Here is a 9320-nt window from a genome sequence, read left to right on the forward strand (position 1 = left end):
ATGCTGCAAAAATTGAGTACAAGTCAATAGATGAGCAATCACTTAATAAAGATTCGACATTAATGTTGCGGAAATCACGATACTCGAAGTATTGCAAAAACCAGATCATGATATGAAAACACTGGGATGGATAACTGACTAGAACATTTAACAAGACTAACATCGCTTACAAGGAAAACATCAGGAAGGGAAGGGACACAGTCAGGCTTAAAATGTTTTGGTTCAATATAATTCAGAAAATAGAGCCCCAGAGAATTTATTGAAGTCTTAAAACAATTTGAGAAAGGTTGAAGGAGGTTAATATTTAAATCTCCGCAAATGATTAATTTTGGTAATCGATAAAACATTTCTTCTATTATCGGTGTTATTAGACCAGAAGTTGCAACTCTAAGTGGCATATACATAGTACCGATACTGCATTTATTTGTGGGTTTTATTTCTAGAAGTTCTAAGTCTAATATAGATTGTTGTACTTTTCTATCAATGTTCTTATCCACCTGGTTCTGTAGCTATTACATATTTTAATATCAGTTCCAGTAAATTACGATATAAGACATTAGTACTTTCAAGTTTGATCTTTTTTTTAGACACAGGGCTATCAACACTTTCAAAAATAGCAGATGTGAATAATGCAATATTTTGATCGATTTGAGATTGATCAAAGTTTTCATTTGAAATATCAGAAATACTACTCAGCTTTGCTGTCATTTGTCGTTTTAATGTAGGTTAGGTTAGGTTATAGTGGCTGTCCAAGATGGAAACGGACACACTTAGGCCAGTTTAATGGCCCATTGTGATACCACATGAATCTTGAGGGTTCCTCCTAAGCTCAATGGAACCAGTTAGAGTGCCTTACGAAACGTGAGAGGCTGATTATACTGATATGATTTAGATCGTTTAGATCGTTAAAGAAGAATTCTCCTAGGTAATTCTTGCGTTTTCGAGCTAGAGCAGGGCATGTGCAGAGAAGATGGAGAACCGTTTCTTCCTCTTCCTCGTCCATACAGCTTTTGCAAAAGTCATTTGAGAATACGCCTAGTCTCGTGGCGTGCTTTCCTATTAGACAGTGTCCGGTTATGACACCTATTATCGAGCTTATATGCGATCTGCTTAGAGAGAGCAAGCACCTTGAACGTTTTGTATTAGCAACAGTTTACAAGTAGCGATTGGTATGCCAGTACTTGCCAAACGTGGTAGGATGGGCTGTACTGTACCGTTCCTGGCGAGTTCATCTGCCTTACAGTTACCTGGAATGTCTCTATGGCCCGGCACCCAGCAAAGGTGAATATTAAACTGTTGCGCCATCTCCATTAGAGATGATCGACAGTTATGGACTGTTATAGAGTTTATAGAAACTGAGTCCAGAGATTTGATAGCGGCCTGGCTGTCGGAGAAAATACGGATATCAGATGTTGATATCACGTTTTCTTTGAGCCAAGACAAGACTTCCTTAATCGCCAAAATTTCCGCCTGGAACACGCTACAATGATTGGGATGGCGGAATGAGAGACTTAATTTCAGTCGTTCAGAGTACACACCACCACCAACCCCTTCTTTGGTCTTTGAGCCATCTGTATAAAAGTGGATTGACTCATCCTCCAAGAATGTCCTATCCTCCCAAAACGATCTGGTAGGTATAGAAATCTGGAAATTCCTGTCGAATTGTAGTTGGGGGATGGTTTAGTCTGTGTGCTTTGGAATTGATTCTAAGTACCTTAGAATTACGGAGTGGCCAATGTTGTTGTTAGTCTACTGCGACGAAGCATTGAGGCGAATAGCAGAGCTTGCAGCTATTTGTTTACTAAATATGTCAAGAGGTGTAAGGTAGAGCAAGGTGTCCAGTGCCGCAGACGGGGTCGTGCGTCTGTTTATACCTTTCTCTAAAGCAGTCCACCATACTGCTACACCGTACGTTAAAATCGGTCTGATTACCGATGTGTATAGCCAATGCGTGATTCTGAGTTGTAAACCCCATTTATTACCAATAGCTTTTTTGCAAGAAAAGAGAGCTACAGTAGCTTTTTTGACTCTTTCCTGTACGTTGCGTTTCCAATTTAGTTTTTTGTCTAAGACAAGACCTAGGTATTAAGCCTCGCCTGAGAATTTTAATTGGATTCCTTTAATGTAAGGAGGGTTGACAAATGGAATTTTGTATCTCCTCGAAAATAAGACCAGATCGGTTTTGTGTGGGTTAACACCCAGTCCACACCGATCAGCCCAGAGTATTAGTCTGTCCAAGGCATTTTGTAAGAGTTCTTTTAGGATATTAAGATGCTTTCCTGAAACTGCTATAGCAACGTCGTCCGCATAGGCTATCACTCTGAAACCCTCCGCATCCAGACTAGTTAGGATTTCATTCACCACTAGGTTCCAGAGGAGAGGGGATAGAACACCACCTTGCGGTGTCCCTCTACTAACGAATCGTCTGCAAGAAGAGTTCCCAAGTTTTGAGTTAATTATTCTGCTAGTAAGCATTAAATGAATGAATTTTGTATGATTTTCTCTCGAAATTCTTGGAAGTGTTACATACAAACCACTGTCATTTCAAAACTACTCTCTTAATTGAGATGGTTCAACGGTTCTGAGTTCTAATTTATGTCACCTAAGGGTTTCTTACAACCATTTTTAATTTAAAGAATGATTTCAAAAAAATCCCATGTAAAAGTATTTTCAACATTTTTTGATTTTTGTGATTTGCACATTTTCAGAAGTTGTGGAGCTACAACTGGAACTTGAATCATCATCGATAAGATTCAATAGGGATAAAATTGAATTGTTTGATTCTTCGCTTTCATCACTTTCAACTAAAAACTGCAAATTATAAAAGTTTTTAATAGAGAAAAGAAATAAAAATTATAATGAATACTTCGATCAACCACAGCAGCTTCCATTTTGAGTATTTGTTTTGTAGTATAAAATTAAGGCAACTATCATTAATAATGTGTAATTCCCCTTATGTTTAGGTTTCAGAGTTTCGTAGCTAGATGTCGCACGCTGAGCGCGAAACTCTGAAACCTGAGACATAGAAGCGAGACAAAAGGTTGTTTGGCTCGCTCTCATAAAAATTTGTATTCTAACGTCTATTCTATTCAACGGACGCGCCCAAGCCAGTCGAATTAGATTTGTAGTCTTTAAATAAGAGTTATATTTTAATAAAGAAATTATATACCACAACGTCAGATGTGGGGTAATACACCAAAAGAAAACTAAATTATTGTGTATATTACCTCTTTTTGCGGATTTAAAGCCAGCTATGACAAAACTCAACAAAGCACAATTGGTTGAAGCACTTCAGAGCGCTGGAGTAGATGTGCCAGACACGGCTTCTCTAGCTCAACTTCGGGCATTGTATGAAAGTACAGTTACAGTGGCACCCCAACAACCTTCTGGTGAGTTAACTGAGAAAACTCCACCTTCTGCTGAGCTAACCGAGGAAACTCCACCTTCTGCATCTCCGAATGGAGAGAATACTTCCGAAACACTGGCCGCTTCTGATAACAGGCACAGTAATACAGCTTCTGATGTCCAAGACTTGGAAGAAGAACAAGAGCTGGCCAGACTTGAGCGTCGGAAAAAAATCCTTGAGCTAAGGAAAGAATTGGACCAGATGGAAGCGCCCACAACATCTTCGGTTGCACCATGGCGTGCAGTGGACTTCTCAGACATCGAAAATGCTGTTCCTGCATTCAACGGTGACGATCCATACAGCATCACTAAATGGATAGTTGACTACGAAGATGTGACCGACTCGCTGGGATGCGATGACCGATGCAAGTACTTGTCTGCACGCCGTCTCATGCAGGGAACTGCGAAAATGCTGTTACGCACGGTCTACGTTGACAACTGGGATTCTTTGAAGCAAATACTTATCAAAGAATTCGACCATAAGATGAGCAGACAGCAGGTCTATCGTCAACTGAGTGAGAGAGTACGTCGTCAGGGCGAGCCACTTCTTCGATATGTCATATGTATGCAAGAACTTGGGTCACATGCTGAAATCGATGAGGCAGAGTTGATCGAATTCATTATCGATGGTTTGAGGGATTCACCAGCAAATGTCTCTATTCTTTTTGCCGCCAAAACTATAGTAGAGCTCAAAAACCTCTTGCCACGATACGAAAAAAGAAGAGTTCCGAGGACTATGGTTGCTAGGGCAACAACTTCTGGAGGAAATATGGTTCCCTCAACTTCAGCATCAAACAACGAGCAGTCCAAGAGATGTTTTAATTGCTCAAAGTATGGGCACATCGCAGCAAAATGTCCAAAGGAGCAACGACCAGCTGGATCCTGTTTCAAATGTGCTGACGAGGGGCACACTTACAAAAACTGCCCTTATATTGTGAAGACCAGAGTTGGAGCCGTGAACCGGGATGCCCTACATGATGACACCAAGGAGCTGACTCAGAGTTTGGATGCTGTTCAGATGGTGAGTGTCGCCTTTATGACAAATAAGAATAAGTGCACAAAATTTATCGATTGTTGTTCTCTTTTGGATACCGGTAGTCCGATTAGTTTCATACGAAAGTCTGTTCTGCCTGAAGAAATTAACGTTCAAGAATCATTAACGTATTCAAGATTTAAAGGATTAGGAAACATTAAACTCTTTACGTACGGTACGATTAATTGTTATATTAATATAAAAGATAATTTAAATCTTGTTTCCCTTATGGTTATTCCAGATGAAGTAACTCCTATACCTTTACTTATTGGTCGTGATCTCCTTGAAATCTTTAATATAAAACTTAACATGAACTGTAATAAAGTTAATATAACTTCTGAGCAGTGTCAAAATGAAATTTGTTCGAATAAAGTTTTTCTTTCTAACCAATTGTATATGTGCACTTATTCTGATGAAAAAACCGAACCTTCAGAGTGTAGTCATTATAAGAACAACATAAATGATGTTTTTGGGAGCAGCGTATTAGCCGGTGAATTAAAGATACAACCTAAAGAACTTAGTGATTGCTTCAAAGACAAGTTGAATACATTTGATCATGATCGGATTAAGCTTAAAGACGATCTTGATGTGAAGAGAGAATACAATAATGTTGAGGTAGATAGTGATTTATTTGGCTGCCATGCTTTTGAGATTATATGGGATAGAAAAGATTATATAGATATTGATTCAAATCTTAGTTTAGACATTTCAAAAACTATTAAAAATATAGTATCTCAAAATTATTTGAATTTTGATAAAACTATGGTTTCACCAAAGGATTTTGAGATGCACATTAGACTTACATCTGATATTCCTGTTTGTTTTGCTCCGCGAAGGCTATCAGTCTCAGAAAAAGGTACTGTGAGTGAAATAATAAAAGACCTATTGGGAAAACGAATTATTCAGCCAAGTAGTTCTCCGTATGCTGCACCAATAGTTTTAGTTAAGAAAAAATCTGGTGAAACCAGAATGTGTATAGACTATCGAGCATTGAACAAACGTACAGTAAGAGATCCTCATCCAATACCATTGATAGACGATTGCATTGAATACCTGGAGGGGAAGAAGGTTATGACCTTATTAGACCTTAAGAGTGGGTTTTACCAGGTAAAGGTAGCAGCAGATTCAACACAATTAACATCTTTCGTAACCCCGAACGGTCAATGGGAATTTCTTAAAATGCCTTTCGGCCTTAAGAATGCGCCCAGTGTTTTTCAGAGATTCATAATTCAAATTTTTCGTGAATTTATAGACAGAGGAGATATAGTTGTCTACCTAGATGATATATTAATTGCTAGTAAAACTATTACTGAACATTTTGAGATACTTACTAAAATTTTATGTTGTGTAGCGAAGAATGGGTTGGAGCTCAACTTGTCAAAATGTCGCTTTGCATATTCGAAACTTGATTACTTAGGGTTTAAAGTAACGGAACATGGCATCCAACCTAGTGATTCCCATATTCGAGCGATTGCTCAATATCCTGTGCCTAAAGACAGAAAGAAATTGCATTCATTTTTAGGACTTTGTTCATACTTTCGCAGGTTTGTCGAATCCTTTTCAAGAATAGCAAGACCTCTTTATAATTTATTAAAAGCTGAAACTCCTTTTAGATTTACTTCCGAATGCGAAGATGTTTTTCAGACTTTAAAGGAACGGTTAACATCTCCACCTGTATTGGCAATCTATAGTCCAAGGAAAGAAACAGAACTGCATTGCGATGCAAGTTCATTAGGGTATGGTGCAGTTCTACTCCAACGACAAGAAGATGATAAATTACATCCGGTAGCATTCTTCTCTAAAAGCACCACTGATCAAGAGGCCAAATACCATAGTTTTGAATTGGAAACTTTAGCCATAATTTCAGCTTTACGTCGGTTCCGTGTTTATTTGCAAGGTATTCCTTTTACAATCGTAACTGATTGCAGTTCTTTAACAATGACACTGAACAAAAAGAATGTTAATCATAGAATTGCTCGATGGGCCTTAGAGCTGGAGGATTATGATTATAAGGTCAAACATCGTAGTGGTGCCAATATGAATCATGTTGATGCCTTAAGCAGATGTAATGTTATATCCGTTATTGACTCTGAGGATGTTGATTTCCAACTCAGAGCAGCCCAAAATCGAGATGTAAAGATTTTGGAAATGAAAAACAAACTATATTTAAAAGATAATAATTCGTTTTTAGTTCAGGATGGTATTGTCTTCAAAAAAAATAAAAATGGTAAACTTCGATTCTATGTCCCATCTGAAATGGAAACTAATGTTATAAGAATGATCCATGAGAAAATTGGGCATTTAGGTGTAACAAAAAGCTCTGATCAAATTGGCCGTCACTATTGGTTTCCGAATGTTCAGGAAAAAGTTGAAAAATACATTAAAAATTGTATCCGTTGCATAATGCACTCAGCACCAGTTCGATCTAATATACGCAATTTGTTCAATATTCCTAAGGAGCCCATTCCATTCCATACAATACACTTGGATCATCTTGGTCCTCTCCCTTCAATAAAGTCAAAGAGAAAACATATATTAGTGGTAATAGATGCATTTACAAAGTTCACTAAATTATACCCAGTTGTATCTACAAGCTCAAAAGAAGTATGTGCAGCACTAAGAAAATATTTTGAGTATTACAGTAGGCCATCAAGAGTAATTACTGATAGGGGAACCTGCTTTACATCACTAGAGTTTAGTTCATTTGTTATAGACCAGAATATAGATCATGTTAAGGTGGCAGTTCATTCGCCACAGGCCAATGGTCAAGTAGAGCGAGTCAATAGGGTATTAACTGGCATGCTTGCTAAGCTTTCGGAACCAATCGAGCACTCAGATTGGGTTGTTACTTTAACACAAATAGAATTCGGACTAAATAACACTATACATCGCGCTATTCAAAATACACCAAGTCAATTGTTATTTGGTATTAACCAAAGGGGAGTAGTAATCGACAAATTAACAGAATTTCTTGATGATAAACAATTAAGTCAACTGGAAAGAAATCTTGAATTGTCAAGAGAAAAGGCTTCAGAAGCAATCACTAAGATTCAGGAATATAATATTAAATATTTTAATGAGCATAATAACCCGGCACGTATATACGATGAGGGTGATTATGTAGTAATAAAAAATGTAGATACAACAACCGGTGTAAATAAGAAATTGGTTCCAAAGTTCAGAGGCCCATACGTTGTTTACAAAATTCTACCTAATGATAGATACGTAATACGCGATATCGAAGGTTGTCAAATCACACAGCTGCCATATGATGGCATTGTCGAGTCTCGAAATATTCGACTTTGGAAGAATCGAGACTCTGAAGGTTCGGTTGATTAAGGGCGACACCTACCATCTCATGATTATAACTTAAGACTTGTTTGTTTAATTTAATCGTGGGCGATCAAATTGTCAGATTGGCCGAGTTGTAGTATAAAATTAAGGCAACTATCATTAATAATGTGTAATTCCCCTTATGTTTAGGTTTCAGAGTTTCGTAGCTAGATGTCGCACGCTGAGCGCGAAACTCTGAAACCTGAGACATAGAAGCGAGACAAAAGGTTGTTTGGCTCGCTCTCATAAAAATTTGTATTCTAACGTCTATTCTATTCAACGGACGCGCCCAAGCCAGTCGAATTAGATTTGTAGTCTTTAAATAAGAGTTATATTTTAATAAAGAAATTATATACCACAGTTTATATTTTTTTTGGTTCGAAATGTCACTTTTGAAAGAACGAATTTGACATTGCTACCAAACTTTAAATAATAAAAAATATGATGATCCAATGCTGTTTTATTATCATGATCTGATCCGGATCAGATCACGGTGATAATAAAACGCGGCTAATATAAGTCTCTAGCGTTTTTGGTACGTAAGATATTTAGAGTTTAACAAAATTGTCATCTTTTTTTAACTGCTATGGTTAAAAAACCGCCCACGCAATTTTCTTTCAGCATGTTTCTGCCTTTTAACTTTATAACAAAGTGTGAAGCTACATTTTTTGTAACATATGCACTTTGGTTGGGTGTTCTGTTGAGTCGGAACATATTGTTCACCAAGCTTGCAGTTGCAACAACATTACCCCTTTGGTCTTTCACTAAACATCCATTCTTGGAAAAAATCATTGAAAAAACTGTCTGAACAATTTTCGAGACAGATAAAAGATTAATACATAAGTCAGGAACGTGAAGGACTTCTAAAAATTCAACCCCACTTTCTTTGAATTTTCCAATAGATACCATCATATCGACTTTACCTATACCTTGACTTGCATTTTTTAATTATTTGCAACAATTAAGATTTTCCATCTTACTTGAAAAGCATCACATGTGAGCTGACGCTCCCGAGTCGAAATACCATTCTTGTTTGTCAAGAGCCGTGACGGAAAAACATCCTAACATCGCATTCTTCTTTTCTTGATGGTTCCTATTCTTTTTTAGACATTTAGCAGCAATATGGCAAAATTTGTTGCAGTTTTAACATTAACGCCCCTTAAAGTTCTTATTCCCAAAGTTTTTCTTGTTCTTGCCAACCAAAGCAGTATCTTGACTTACATCCAAATTAATGTTTTGAAGAAGTTTGGCTTTAATACTTTAATACTGTCTCCGGTAATAAGAATACCAGAGGTTTGGATTCCCATTATCATTGGCTTGTATTCTTCGGGAAGACCAGCTAAAAGCATTGATCCTATCCATTCTTCATCTAGGTTAAGACCAACAGACCTGGGGCCTGATTATGAGGTTCGCGGCGAATCGTTTTGCTAGCGAGTTTGCCATTTTTCAATTATTGCTTTTTTTGGCGGATTCACAGGCGAAAGAGTGTTTATTATTATTCAGGGTTCGATTCCGTGGATTATTTCTTTATTTTAATTTAAAAATGTGA

At 37.4% G+C, this 9320-nt stretch overlaps 1 long non-coding RNA gene across 1 annotated transcript; it reads right to left on the reverse strand.

Moving 5' to 3' along the window:
- Positions 1-6603: 6603 nt before the first annotated feature.
- LOC129940296 (uncharacterized) lies at positions 6604-8139 on the reverse strand. Its single transcript, XR_008780659.1, has 2 exons — positions 7016-8139; positions 6604-6944 (listed from the first exon to the last, which is right to left on the reverse strand). It is a non-coding gene; the product is annotated as an uncharacterized LOC129940296 (long non-coding RNA).
- Positions 8140-9320: the final 1181 nt, after the last annotated feature.

This window comes from Eupeodes corollae, chromosome 1 (assembly GCF_945859685.1).
Source record: "Eupeodes corollae chromosome 1, idEupCoro1.1, whole genome shotgun sequence".
NCBI classification, from domain to species: Eukaryota; Metazoa; Arthropoda; class Insecta; order Diptera; family Syrphidae; genus Eupeodes; species Eupeodes corollae.